We start from the raw sequence: 15,952 nt of genomic DNA, 5'->3' as shown, positions 1-15,952 counted from the left end.
AGCATCTCCTCTTGCAACAGTGCCCGGGGCACAATGGGGAAAAGGATGAGATGACTGCACTGAGGAACAACAGCATCACACTGAACATTTCAGTGTGGCTTTGGGTTTTTTTTCCCCTTCTATCCGTGAATTAATTTACATCCACTTCAGTCTAGAACAGAACTCTTACTGAATTTAGAGGCATTGAGATCTCTGTTTAATCCACTACAGAAAAGAAAGGACTTGAATGGAGGATCACAGGCACTCAGATCCAGGTCTCTGCTCTGAGCAAAAGTGACCACATGTAACCCAGCAACCCCTGGGGAAGTCAGTTACACCCTCCTTCTGGCTGCTCTGCACCAGGACAAGGTGTATTTTCACAAACTTCTCTTTCAGCAGCAGTTCTGGCTTTAACACCTCGTTCCCTCCAGCTTATTCCCACCTTGCACCACAGCCTTATTTATGCCAGGATAGCTGCTGGTATGGGCACAAACTAAATTGTAGTGAGGAGAATAACCCCTCAGTAAGTAGATGAGTGAATAAATTCAAGTTGAATCTGTTTCCCAGCCTAAATCACTGTGCAGTCACACAAACTGGGACAAATCAATACGCAGGCAAAGGTGGGAAGCAAGCGAGAAGGACCAGATAGTGGATGGCACTACTGTGAGAAGGAACTATTTGTGAATCCACACCCCAGGGGGGAGCTGCACATGATCCTTAATCACTGCCATCTCACATTTAAACTTTGGCACCATCTGAATTGTTCAGCTCTCGTCACTTTTACCTGAGCGCCTAGGCAAAACTTAAGAGTTCTGGAGGCCCTTCCAGTTAGAAGACATCGGCATGAATTTTTAATTGAACGTAGTAACCAGTTTACTATTACCGATTCCACAAATAACAATTAGGTTTTACTACTAGTTTCAGTGAGTACTGTTAATAGAGCATCATCCCATCCCATGCCCACCCTGCTCACTGGCCTTGCCTCAGCAGCTGCGGCACACCGCAGGGACTCTTGGCTCAGCCTCTGCCACAGCCAGGGAACAGAACGGGGCAGCCAGGCAAGAAGTGCAAAACTTCCCCTGCAGCTCTGCTGTTGGGAGCACAGAAACCTCCTCCATTGATGTCAGATCAGTTTTAGGAGACTTCTAACTCCTGTTTGCAGGCTGCGCTCCTCACCACAGCTTTGGGCTCCCAGCTGTGCCAAAGACAGGCACTCAACTTGTTTGAGTACTTGCACTCTAGCTGAAGGGCTAGAAACCTCCCACAGAGAGAAGGCAGAAACCAGAACTGACTTTACACTTTGTTTGTTTTTCTTCTTTTCCCTCCAATTTATCAGCTATACTCTCAAGATAAAACTAACAACTCGTTTTACAGAGCTTGATGCTTTCCAGCTGTGCAGGAACCAAACAAATAAGATGGCTTACAAGAGCCCCCAGCTGGTAAAGTGGGATACAGCCCTACACTCTCATTCAGCTTCTCTCTATGCTTATCCAAGACAAACTTCCTACTTTGTGCTTCTTGTTTTAGCTCCCAAACTCAGCTGCATACATTTCCCTGTCCTCACAACTATTCAGTGTTGTCCATTATTCCAAGCACCCAAGAAGTATAAGATTACATAAAGTGTATCAGTAAAACTTCCTGACTTCTGCAAAGCTCACCGGAACAGTTAATAACGCACAAACACAGAAATGCAGCTGCATCTTCCCCTTGCACGCGTATGAAAGAAACACCTTAACTCCATCAGGGAAAGAGAATTTATGCCAATAATTGTAAAGACGAATTGAAGGGGATAGGTAGTCCTATTTTTTCCCCCTTAAAGATTGTAAATCTGCATCTCAGCAAGAGACAAGCACTGTGCCTATCAGGAAGGGACAAAACCACTTTTAAGACTGCATATTGTACAGTGCCTGCATACTCAATGGCAAGTAACTACAGACACTTTACAGAGGCATTTTCTCTCTTACCACTACTGTCAGTTCATATTTCAAATCAAGTTTTAAAACATTATTTTATCTGTAGAAAATATAGGAATAGATCTGCTAGAATGAAGCAATACTCAGCAGACATGTTGTGGGGTAATTTCAAAGATGTAAACCACAAAAGGTATGAAATCCATTCAGTTCCATATATATTGATCTCACATTATCTGAAGAAGAAAGGCTGGAAAACAGATTTCTTCCATCTTGAAAAACACCTTCAAGATGGCATTGTAAGAACAAAGTTATGATGCCAAAGTTAAACCGAGCCCTTGTATCCAACAGTGCTTCCATTTGTTCAACTCAGTGTTTATTTTCATTACTGAGCACATCAGACTGGCATTCCACTTGTAGGTGTAGTAAGAGAAAACCAAACTCAAACTCCCTTAGCACAATGCACAACTTTCATGCCTGGATGCCGGCATTAAGCCAGCTAAAGGTCAGAGGACCTGTAATTACACTCGTCATTAGAAGAAACCTGACATGCCTCAGTCCAGAACTGCATCACTGAAATCAGTTGGCTTTCTGTTGTTAACCATCATAGAGAAGTTTAGTGGTACTTTTCCTTGGTAGGCTTTGATTTCCAACTACTTTTAAGTAGAATAACAGGTGTTGCTAATAGGGCTGTCTCTCTCCTTCACTCCCAACAGCAGCACCCAGATGTATGATGGTTTATGCCTGTGCAGTGCCCTTGCTAGATCACAGCTTTGCTGGGGCTGCATTTCTAGTTTTAAAGGTTTGGTCTACGTGATTTATGAGAAAGTTGTTGGTTGTCTCAAGTACCAAGCAGAACCTCTAGCAGATGAAGATCACACTGGCATCAATATTGATATCTCAAGATTGTCTGCTCTAGTCGAAGTTACAGGGAATTCTCTAGCTTTAATGCTCCGTTAGCTCAGCCAGAATGTTCAGTAACAATGAACTAAACGCCCAAGTTGGCCTAAGTTCCTTTACAGCCCAAAAAGTTGCATTTCCAAGTGAGAATTGGGATGCTGACATGACAGCATGACGAAAACCTGCAGTATAACAGGATGTGTTGTATCTGCTCTGGGGGCAAAAAGAAAGCATCACTTCCCTGAACTGCTAGCATGATACCACAAGCACGAAATTGCCTACTTTTGGGGGGAAGAAGAAAGAAAAGGTCCCTAATTACTATGCCATGTTCCTCATAATGTCAAGTGACCTATCACACTGTGGTGAAGCATGTGAGGTTGGTTAAATGCCTCTCCGTTATGCAATATGGTGGCCATGGAGAAGAAGGAATGTTAGCCAAATGACTAAGCAAAATGCAACATGCACAAATATGTCAGCTTTGCTTGGAAAAAAAAAAAAAAAACAAACAACAAAACCAAACCAGACTCTTGCAACATCCTGATCACAATTTTTGGTGACTTATTTCTCTTCAGAATTTTATCTGGGACGTGTTTTTCCCTGCCTGCCCTCCTCAAACCTCAGCTGTGGCAGCTTTGCCAAACCTAGTGCCAATAACAGAAAAGCATGAGAGAAGCTGCTGCTCTGGCTCTTGTGGGTTGTCACAAAGGCCCTGTTCCCAACTCCATTTTACATATATTAATGTGAGCCTGAGGAATTATCATGTCCTGAAACTATGACACTTGCATACAGTTGTGGAAATCTGTCATGGAAAGGGAGCACGTTCTCCATCCTGCGACAAGAAAGTGATGGCCATGCTCCCTGCATTCTCCTTTTTGTCAAGCAAATCTCTCTTCATCTCAATCCCATCTCAGAGATTCTGATGTTATGGCCTAAATTAGCACTGAATTATGATTTACCTGTAGAAATTAAATCAACTATGTCATTTTCCACTCAAGTCCATACAGTTATGTTGCAACACCTTATCTACTTAACTGATTTACATCCCAATTCATCTAAGTCTGGTTCCCACAGCAGAATGGACAGCAAACTAATGAAGGCAGGCACAATCCAAATACACAGAACACACACTGTGTACAGTGATTCGGTGTATGATTCACCTTCATAAAGCCATTGTGACCTTTTATCTGACTACTTCCTCAAAAAGTACAGAGAAATATATAGCATACAGAAAATAGAAAGCAACAAATCAGTGGAATAATAATAGCTCGTGATCTTCTTGCTGTTGTGCTAATCCTTATTATGTGCTCTACCAAACATTTGTGCCATTTTTTGCTACCCTTTGACTAGTCAAACAGATCAACTAAGGCATATGTTTCTCTTCATTATGAAATGACTGACAGAAGAGAATACTTTGGAATTCTGAAGTATCAGCCCACTAAAGGCCTCAGAAGGGGATCATTACTTTAAATATAAAAAGAAGGAAATGACATATGAATATATAATATAGTGATCTATAAAGAATCTAGCTCTACATTTTTTCTAAGTGTCATTTCTTTGTACAACTATCTTTCTGCCACTTGGAATATGAAACTGAGCAACAGGCAACTCTCAGTAGAAATATCCAATTTTGTCTACAATCACAATTTACATCAAGAATTAGGGAAGGTAAGGTTAACATGCTACAGCATTCCACCACAAACATTTGCACCACAGTGTGTGACAAACTGCAGGCATAACATTAAACCCAAACCCTCTCAGGCGTTATCTTCCCCATTAGACATTTTGATGCCATCATTAAGTATTAGCCCTAATTGGTCTAAAAAATGTAAGGGAACACATATCAAGAGGAAAACATGTTTTAAATGTTCTGTAGAGCTTCATCAGGACAACTGAAGCAGCACTGTTATAATCCAGACCCCAAATCAGCAGAATTGACATAGAAGGGAAAGATTACAGCCCTAACAGATTCTACCACCGTATCAGGCATTTAATGTCCTAAGTAACATGCTCTGAATCACAGAATCACCAAGGTTGGAAAAGACCTCCAATATCATCCAATCCAACCATCTAACTACCACCAATATTTCCCACTAAACCACGTCCCTCAGTACAACATCTAAAAGTTTCCTGAACACCTCCAGGGTCGCTGACTCCACCACCTCTCTGGGCAGCCCATTCCAGTGCCTGACCACTCTTTCACAGAAGAAGTATTTCCTAACGTCCAACCTGAATCTCCCCTGGTGCAACTTGAGGTCATTCTCTCTAGGGCCGTCTCTAGTTCCATGGGAGAAGAGGCCAACTCCTACCTCACCACAGCCTCCCTTCAAACAGTTGTAGGGAGTGATAAGGTCTCCCCTGAGCCTACTTTTCTCCAGACTAAAACAAACTCAGCTCCCTCAACTGCTCCCCATAAGACTGGTGCTCCAAATCCCTCACAGCTTTGTTGCCCTTCTTTGGACACGTTCCAGGGCCTCGGTGTCTTTCTTGTAGTGAGGACTCCAAAACTGAACATAGTACTCGAAGTGCGGCCTCACCAGTGCTGACTACAGAGAGGGACTTTTGGTTAGCCCTGATATGGTCAGGCAGTTGGACTCAATGGTCTTTGTAGGTCCCTTCCAACTGAACTATTATGTTCTATTTATATTATTCCTCAGTAGTTCACTCTGGTCAGGAATCACAGTATTTTAGAAACCACATAACTGATTTCCTAAATCCAAGGGGAGGTGGTTTCTTGCAACATCATGAAGATGACTGCTCACTCTCAGGTTGAGCTATGGGTTCATATCTGGGAGAGACACAGAAGTCCACAGTGTGTTAAAAACCCTCCAGGAAATGGCAGAATTGTGAAAAAGTTTGACTACAAAACAGGTGAAGTCATCACAGTGATGCTTTGCAATTATTAATGAACCAAACCTCCAACCATGCAGCTGGATGGCAACCCTGCAGCCTTAACATGGGTCACATCAAAGACATGGAGCATCTCTCTTCTCCTAGATGAACATGGGGCACATTGCACAACTGACTGCCTACAGCTTTGACACACACAACAACATGCTAGGTTGGAATGAGTCATCTAACAAACCATGAGTTGAAATAAAAAAATTGTATTACAAAGAATTTTATAAACCCCATAAGGAATTGAGTCCTGTTAACCTTGGCATTGTACCAGTAAGTAACAAAGAGCTCCTATCCCAAAGGACTCCCCAGGTCAATTACTGCCAAGATGCCACAGGGGGAGAAAACACAGGAACAAGATGTGGATGGATAAGCATAAAAATAGCTTGGAGAAAAGCAGAAGCCTTAGCTTCTGCTTTTCTCAACTGTTTATTTCTGTCCTTTGTCAGCAAGGCACAAATGACTTAAGGATATTGTATTCACTATTAAAGAAAATGTTCTTCACTGCACTTGGGACTCTATTTCCTCATTCTTAATCAACAGAAGAAAGATAAGCACAGTTCAAGCACCTTGGGTGTTCAAATGCTGATGCAAACTCTGAAAGACCAGGAACATTTGGCAGTTACATGAATGCTGCAACAGGCAGACACCCACAGGTACAGATGCAACATGGTGAAATACTCAGGTCTACAGTGAAGCTGAATCATGCTATCAAGCACAGCTGTACCAGTCACATGCTGGGGATTTCCCAGCTGCACAGTCCAGCTCCCCAAGCACACGCAGTTAGAAACAATTCACTCACTATGTAATCAGCAACCATGTGACAATTTCATTTTCTCTTTCAAAACATCCAAACAAGTCTGGATTCAGAAAAACTGTAGCTCCATCACTGTGACCCTTTCTTAGCTCTTTTTCTGTATTTATCATGTCAAACAAAATACTGCTGCTACAGTAGGACTGTACTTGTTTTTACACAAAGTGCTTCTGTGATCTTTATTCAGAAAGGAAATAAATGTTCTTATGCACTCATGAGATCTAAAGACTTCTTTAACAGCATGACCTGGACTAAATCATTCCAAGGCCACAGGTTAAATGCATGACACTCAGTCATCACTGGGTTTTGAATATGTCACTGGAAAATATTAAGTGAAATCTGTCTAATAAGAAGTCCACTTAAACAGAGTACTAAACCATGAATTAGGAAAAGCCTGGATTTAAGGTTATTTGTACATTCTGCTTTCTTCTGATCAGTGTTCTTCTCCTTCCTCGTTACAAAACAGATTGTAAGTCCATAAAGGAATAGGTGCAGTTAAAATCTGTCACCTCTCCTCCCCTCTGCTCATCATCTATCAGTACTTCTGCTCTGTAGAGATGCGACCCTACAGAAAGAAATAACTCCTTCTTCCAGATTCTTCTTTAGCCCGTGCTAGTGGCAGGTTTAAGCAAAAATATTACTAAAATAAAATAAAATTTAAAAGTTTTTATTGCAACTTACATATTTCAAGGAAACATAGGTTTTGCTGGTCATACTTGCTGCAGATAGGAGAGTCTACAGTGACAGCAATTTTATATCATGAAGTCAGAGGAGAGACTGCACTAAGGGCCCTGCAGGCATCTGATTTAAAATACTGAAGCAACTATGTCTGCTTAAGTCACATTTTTTGTTTATCACCTCCAACTTGCTGTTGCTTCTGAACACTGAAACTACTTGAATGCTCAACACAAAATATGCAGTAAGCTCCTTTAACATTACTAACGTTTACACACAGATGCCATGGTTGTCTCAACACTCTCATCATATCACTGAATTTACCACACTCTATTCTAAAACAAGAAAGAAAAGCACGCAACTGTTTAGAATAAAAAGATGATACAGCTTCCAAATATGGAGGAGTCTCAGTCACAGAGGTAAAATGCACGAAATTAAAAGGAAATGCATGAATTTAAAAGGAGGATCTGCTGTGAAAAAAAAAAATCAGAAAAATGAGATTTATTTGTTATTTCTGCAGGTATATCAGTGTGGAAGGCATAGTGGTGAAAACTTGCATAGGGAACCTAACATTGTGGTATCTGAAGTCTGTGTTTCATAGAATCACTTTTGGAACGCACTGATTAAGTATGGTCAGGTGGACTGTATGACTTGGGGAGACTTCACCAATAGGGCTTTTGTAAAAATCAACTCCCCGCGGTAATCTGACCTCTTAGAAAACATCTACAGGAGGATGGTGCAAGTACTCCCTCCTTCTCCACTCCCCTGACATACTACATTGCTCCCATAGCGTTGGAAATCACCGGCAGCAAAGAGGTGAGCTGTTTGCATGGTGTGACTCTGACCGCTTGGTGGCCAGACTGAAATGCCCTGGAGGATGGGAGCACGTGGAGAAGACAGCTGGCATCTGAGTAGTATGGGTATCCAGTCTGAGCTGGAGATAAGATGGAGAATGTTAAAGTAGCAACCCATGAGGAAGCTGGTAAGTAGGCAAACACAGTGCATGCTCCAGCGTTCCTCGAAGACATTGAATTACTGTGGTAAGAAGTACTAGAAGATGACATTTTTCAAGGCTTTACATATTGAGACTGGAAGAGGTAATAAATTATCACTAGTGGAAAAAAATGACCGTATGATGCCATTGTCATTAGTGAATATTATGCAATGATTTGCCTGATTTAAATGGGAAAAAAGAAGAAGAAGAAGAAGAAGAAGAAAGAAAAAAGACCATCAGAGAATGGGCAGAATGATCAGGAGAGACCAGAGACACTCCAGCATAAAGCTGTGAGTAGGGTACATGTGTTACAGCTGTCAGTAACTTGCAGCTGAAGTATCCTAACAGAGTAGTTAAAATGATGACATAAGGGGAGAAATCAAGTGAGAAGTTTTCCTGTTATTGTTACTCATTTAGGAAGAATTCTTAGGATGGTCAAGAAATTGTGATTCTGTTGCTAAGGACAGCATAATTTTGGCTACAAATGGGGTCCTGTTTCACTACCCAAGTGTCAGCACTCGTTAGTAATAAAAATACTACATAATATATGAAGATTAAAAAGAAACAGCAATAATCCATATGAGTAAGACTTGATAAGGCCAGCTAGAAACATGAGCAGAAAGGCCATAGCTGACAGTACCAATGCAGTATGAAAGATTTTAGAAGTGTTATCAAGATCTCAGTAGTTGTAGCAGTAACACAAACCCCTTTGCATAGGGGTTTACATAGACTAGTAATATGAACATGCTTATGGGTTATCATTTTCATCAGTAACTTGGAAATAAATACCTACATCTACAATAATAAAATTTGTGAGATTAATTAAAATATACGTGAAGACAAGGGCAGAAAATAGTCACGCAGAATGATTTGGATCAGTTAACAAACTAAGGCCGCTCAAATTAAACATGCATTAACACAACCAAATACACAGGGATCAGACCTAAAAGCTCCACCAGCAGGCAAGTCTCTCTCAAAATCACATGGTCTGGAAAGTATTTACTATTAGAGGTGACAATCAGCTGATGTTGCAGCAAAAAAACCTCAGGTGGTCATAGTATGTGCAGATAAGTGGTGAACAGCAAAACAGATCTATACAACTACATGCAACACTGGTGAAACATACAGTGAAACACCACATCAAGTTTCACATCTTAGTTTTTTCAAAATAGAATATAAAAAGTATACAAAATGAAGAGAAAATGCTTTACAGTGAGATGTTCCAAGACTTACAGTCCATTTGTTAAAATAATCAACTAGTTTGACTTAATACATCACAGAAATACAGGCTCCCAGAGGGTTCTTCAGTGTAAACGCAAAGTTCAGGTAGGAAACAAGGCATATTAAGTAACAAGTTATTTATAACTTCAATTACCATATGAATTTTCCATAGCATCTTTAGTTCTTGAGGTCTTCAAGCCTGGATACCACTTTGAGCGCTGCAGCTGAGCACATACATAGATGCTTACTACTGCAATTGAACACCAAATATTCTGTACAAGGGTTACTGGGTAATAATGACCTATGACACAGGAAGCAAGTTAACCAACTTAGTAGACCTTTCCAGATTTATTTCTGCATATGCAGTAAGTACATTTCACTCTTTCTTCTTTGGAAGTCAGCAGAGATCACTGACCTTAGAATATGCTCTGTTGAGATCTGCCATAAATCACTGAAGAGTACCACATCCTCAGGTTTATGATCAGAACAGGAAAGGAAAGGATACAGATTTGGATTAAAAAGGGAGTGGGGAGGGAAGCAGAGATCTTAAGCTCGATCAAACAGATTGATATGTGATTTGGCATTTATTTGCACGGAGGCAAGACCCAGAGCAAAGAGTTCCTAAGACTGCAGAAACAGTTCTAATTTGGGGGTTCTTAATTCCACTCAGTTTCTTCAAGAGCAACCGCCTGTCTCTGAGCATGGTGCGGCAATAACACAGTCAGACCTTCCGCTTTTCCAGAAATAGCCATGTCATAAGGTCTTGCTTCCTTGTTTATGTATTTACAGACATCAACATAACTATATAAAGACTTTCCATAGTTTGTTCATATACAATTGTTTCCTTTTGATATATTTTTAGATCAATTGCACTGAAATAATACTTCCTCAACCCACTGAACTTTGCTCTGGGTCAGATGATCAAGAGAAATGCAAATACCGTACTGTTTGAAGGACGATGGCCAACACTTTCCACAATGCCTGTTGAAAGGGCATGGCATTATTGTCTTCAGCACAGAGTTTAGCGTGACTCTGAAGCAGTGCAACACCCAAGTTCACAAACGTTGCATCTTAAGCAAGACAGGTACAAATTTTTCAATGTGCAAGAAGCAGAAGCTAACTCACGAGCTCTCAGATTTCTAATAAGCTGTGTTACTTTGATGAAGACAGTTTTAAATCTCTTTGCAAATAATTGCATCAAAGGGAGAACTGTAAGGAATAAAATGACTCATGAAGGAAGAGCCATGTCTGCGTGCTCTTTTCCTTCTCCGGTACAAGGCATAAAAAGGCTGTAAACATCTGGAGAGTGTATTTTCCTAAGGCTAGGTTGCTGTGTGCCTTCAAGCATATTGCCCTAGAATATCAGGAATATGAAGACTCCCCTTTTCATTTTTTTCACCGTAGAGGGTATAAAAAGGCCCAGTTTCTGAGTAATGGCTTTGGTACAGGAAACCTTTTCTCTCCCATTCTACTATTCCCTACAGAGAAAGAGGTGTGGCAAAGCACAGCTGTATCTTCAAGATTTTCATGGTTAAAAACACTCAACTGCTAAAGCAGCAGAGTGGATAAAAGTCAAAAGAGACGGTAGAGACCTTAGGATTCTTCATAGATGGTTAAATTACAAAGTAAATCAGTCCCACTTTCACCACTGGGCGCTGCTGCATGAATAGATTTCCCATCCCAGTGTGTAAAGTACACTGAGAAAAATTCATAGAAGTTTTGAAAAAAACAATTTTCAGATACCTTGTATGCTACAAAAACTTTCCTTTTCTGATTCTGTTTGGTCACGTGCAGCTAAAACATCTTTTATGGTTTAGCAAGCCCTCAAAGGATAAACAGATTCTTTACATGCAACTTTATTTTTAAATGATGATTAGCTACATAATTAGCAATTGGAATATTAAGGAGAAAAGCACTTGGAGCATCCACAGTTTGCAACGATTCTAATACCTGAGTTAAGAATTCACCGTGTGTTTGAATATACACATGCACATATTGCTATGTCTTGGTGAGGAAAGACAGCAGCAATTTCATCATAGGCTAGGTGATACCGCAGCAGGTAGAGACTTTGCAATGCGGCCTTGCGAAGTGAGGAAATGGAAAATGACTGGCACAGGGACAGACAGGACAGACACATAAACAGTATGAGAGAAGCCATGGAGGCCTGGGAAGGCAGGAAGCATATGGCTGTAACACGTACTATGAAGTCAGCAAGGGCTGGATTGGGACTCAAACTGGCAAAAGTGCAGGATATACGTAAAGGTGAAAGAATGGTGATGAATAGGGTGTGTGCGTGTGTTGGTGCTGATTTGGCAGGAATCTGAAGCTAAGTAGTTGAGTCTTACAGTATGAATTTGATGGAAGACGAAAAGTTGGTACAGGCAACATTTTTTCAGCTGTCGAGCTTGTATGAGGTGAAATTCACTCCATCATAACAGAAATGCATACCTATTGTGAATGCACCAGCCATCAAAAAATTCTCTCTCAGGATCCTGCAGAGCACAGTGGTTTATACGGTCTGGATCTTAAAAGAAACCAGTTCAAGAGGGTCTTGTTCTGTATGACACCAGCAATTATGTCAGTAAGAAACGTCTTGAACTTGCAGCAGAAGAAACACCCCTCTCTTGTTACCTATCCTGCCTGCTCTTTGGGAGGTCATTGCCACGAGTGGAGCAGTTTTGCCCCACTGACACACAACAACCAGCTCTGGCCACATGGCAGCCCCCAGGGCCTGGCAATATCGCCTGCATGAGGTAGGATTAGGGCACCAAACCTATGTGGATGAGCAGCTAAACTGTTCCTCCTCAGCACCCTAAAACTATCTGCTGGCCTCCAGACTCAGTTTTCTTGTACTCTCTTGACTCATACTACCTTTCACTTTCAGTTCTGGATCCTAATTAATCTGAATTAACACACCCTTCTGTGCTGCTGATCGCTACTTTGTATTCCCTATCACTGCTGTTCTAGCACCAAGTTTTAGGGAAAAAACACAGCCTTTGTGACAGCTCTGAGCAAACAGCACTTCTAAGGAGAATGTCCCAAATCTCATTAAAAAGGGATAAAGCCATCTGGATCCTAAGATAGTTGGCTTAAAAAAAAAAAATCCCACAAAATTATTTTAAAACCAATTTACTTAGAAAAACACAAAGCAAAACAAGTTTGCTCCCAACAAACACTGGAGCCATTGTCATCTTTTACCACATGAACGAAGCACTCCGTGACTGACTTCCATACCATTGCCAATTATTATGACAACATACAGCATAACCGTATTATGTTTGCAATAAAATACATGTGAGTATTCAATAGAGTCTGACAGGACTTTACTTACTGCTTCTTCTGTGCTTTAAAAATGAATTTTTGAAACTGAGTTTGCTGTATAACACATTCCCTAATAACATACTTTACTGTATAGAGAACAAGAAATAATACTGAAAGTGATTCTAGGCAAGCCACTTAACATTGAGTGATATAAAACATCGCACCACTGCCAGTCTACGTAATGTCTATATCCTATAAACACGCCCCACCTTGCCCCCACTGCCACTAGCAGTGAGCTCTTCAGAAGTTTCAACCAAAGCAAAATGAAGACCAAAATGTTCAGGACCTGGTTTTAAAGGGATTCCTGCCTCCTCACTTATTTTTACAATTGCAAATAACTGTAAACGTAAATGGGGTCATTTAAACATCTGCTTAATTTGTGAATGACATCAGATAGAAAACTTTACCAAATGACTCAATTTCTATTTGCCAAATCACTCGCAAAATACAAATACGAGGTTGCCTTGGAAAATATGAACTAAAAACACACGTGTTCTGGCTGAGCCACCTAGTTACTGAGACTCTATTGTCAGCGCAAAGCCAATAACTCAGTCACATCCTTGGGTGGGCTACCTACTCTGCAGATAAGTCAGGACACAGGAACAGTGATACTTAATACGGTAACACACATGGTAGCTGACGTCCACCAAACCTAAGCAACAGCACACAAATATGAGTACTGGATTCTCAGGCAAGCCTGAGCTCAGAAAGGACATGGTTCCCAAGGCACTCCATCTGAGCTAACAGAGCTCCCTAGATTCAAGATCTCATTATAAAGCACCAGCTTGGGAGCATCAACACAGTGTTCCACTGAGCACCCAGTTTTAGAGACTTCTTATCTCAGGATCAGCCAAGAATAAATGACATAAATTGAGGTTTAAAAGCTGTAGTATTATCCATACCTTTCTTTCCTCCAGACTATCCTGGTCTCTAAGTATCATGGCTTAAATGCTTTTCTATGATAAAATGTTACTTAATGCATTGACTGAATTAAAAAAGAGTTAGATATTTACTGATGAATTGATGTAATCAGAAAAAACTGGTTGGATGGGCTGTATCATCAGACCCATAGCCAGAGGGTTAAGAAGTGGTTATTCCCCTTACTTCAGCACATTTGGAGCACTGAGAATGCTGCATCCACTTTGGGCCATCCCAGTATGAGAATGGTGTTTATAAACCACAGTGAATTCACTGACAGGTGATCAAGATTGTCAAGGGCTGGAGTACAGGCTTAGTGAGGGGAGACTAAGGGAAATGGGCTTGTTCAGCCTGGAGAAGAGGTGGTTTGGGAGCACCTAATGGCAGCATTGCATGGCAGAAGGATAAGAGGAAAACTACATATTGAAACAAAGGTTCCAATTTGAAATAGCAAAGTTTTCCACCAGTCAAGCACCGGCATAGGTTGTCCAAAGAGGTTCTGCAATCTCTATCCTTAGCAGATCGAGATTTGACCCAATAAAACCCTGAGCACATGCATATTTAACCTCATCTTTAATGACCAGGTGACTTGCCAGACGGATGAGGGAAAGGCAGTTGAAACAGTCTGCCTAGGCCTCAGCAAAGCCTTTGACATTGTCTCCACAGTATTCTCCTGGAGTAGTTCACTTATCATTAATCACAGAGAGGGAAAGGCATCTCTATGATAAAGCACTATTCTTTAAAAATATTAAACAGCCATTTAATCCAGCTGACAGCTACAAAAATTTGTCAGCTAGAAACTTAGTTGTACCAAAAATGTGTCAAACAGGCTTTTAAGAAGTCATGCCATCTGCTGTGTTAACATTGCAATTCTTGATCATTGGCTTTAGTTCCAACAATTCATGAAATGGATGAATTATTTTTCACCCACCCCACGGCCCTACAGCACAAACTTAATCTGCTATCTTGTCTCCCCTGTAAGACAGACAGGGGACATTCTGTACTAAGACTGCAACATCATTAACTCCTCTGGGAACCACCTGACAATATACCATGCAAGAGTAGCAAAGACTGCCTCCCACAGTGTTCTCCCGGAGACGGCAGTCCATTGTTGGGGCAGATACACTCTTTGCTGTGTAAAAGACTGGCTGCAGGGCCAGGACCAGAGGGTGGTGATGAATGGAGTTAAATCCTGTTTGGGCTGGTCACAAGTGGTGTCTCCCAGGAGTTGGTATCGAGGCTCATACTGTTTAATATCTTTATTGATTATTTGGATAAGGGAATTGAGTGCATCCTCAATAAGTTTGCAGATGACACCAAGTTGGGAGGAAAGAAAGGCCCTACAGGGGGATCTGGAGAGGCTGGATTGCTGGAGTTGAGATAAATGGGATGAAGCTTAACAAGACCAAGTATCTGGTCACAACAACCCCAGGCAACGCTACAGGCTTGGTGCAGAGTGGGTAGAAGACTGTGTGGAAGAAATGGACCTGAGGGTATTGGTTGATGCTCAGCTTAGTGTGAGCCAGCAGTGTGTCCAGGTGGCCTCACTACAAGAAAAACATCAAGGTCGTGGAACACGTCCAGAGAAGGGCAGTGAAGCTGTGCAGGGTCTGGAACATGAGTCTTATGAGAAGCAGTAGAGGGAGCTGGGATTGTTCAGTCTGGAGAAGAGACCCAGGGAGACCTTGTTGCTCTCCACAACTACCCTGAAAGGAGGCTGTGGCAAAGTGGGAGTCAGCCTCTTCTCCCACGTAACAGCAACAGGATGCAAGGGAATAGCCTGTTTGTGCTAGAAGTTCAATTTGGATGTTAGGAAGAATTTATCCTCAGTAAGAGTGGCAATGCATTGGAACAAGCTGCCCAGGGAGGTGTTGCAGTCACCATTCATGGAGGTGTTGAAAGAAAGAGTAAATATGGCACTGAGGGACATGGTTAGTGGGCATGAGGGTGATGGGTTGGTGCTTGGGCTAGATAATCTTAGAGGCCTTTTCCAACCTTAATGATTGTGTGATGTAGATACCACAACTTGAACTCCAGTCACTGACAAAGACTAGTTTGTTCTACTACTGAAAGGTGCCCAAAAACATACCACTCCCAGTAGCTGCAAAGCAAAACCTTGGTGACAATCAGAGCAAAGCCAGAGCAAGTAGCAATTGCAATCAAATGTGCTATTTGGCTTGGAAAATGCAGTGATGGCACTGTGGTCTGAGTGGAGCTGCCTGAAGAATCTCTGGAATCTGAGACTTCTCTGACCACTGATGGAGGATCCATTTCCACACTTAAGTATGGGTTGTACTACCTCAGGCTCTCTTATAAAGTTAACAG

General features: G+C 41.4%; 1 protein-coding gene across 21 annotated transcripts in view; it reads right to left on the bottom strand.

The window, feature by feature from the left end:
- Positions 1-15,952, bottom strand: part of TMEM206 (transmembrane protein 206) — a 118,533-nt gene that overhangs the window by 40,831 nt on the left and 61,750 nt on the right. The window lies entirely within an intron of this gene.

Source organism: Gallus gallus, chromosome 3 (assembly GCF_016699485.2).
Source record: "Gallus gallus isolate bGalGal1 chromosome 3, bGalGal1.mat.broiler.GRCg7b, whole genome shotgun sequence".
NCBI lineage: Eukaryota > Metazoa > Chordata > Aves > Galliformes > Phasianidae > Gallus > Gallus gallus.
The sequence above is the reverse complement of the archived record's forward strand: the minus strand, read 5'-3'. Positions and strand labels throughout refer to the sequence as shown.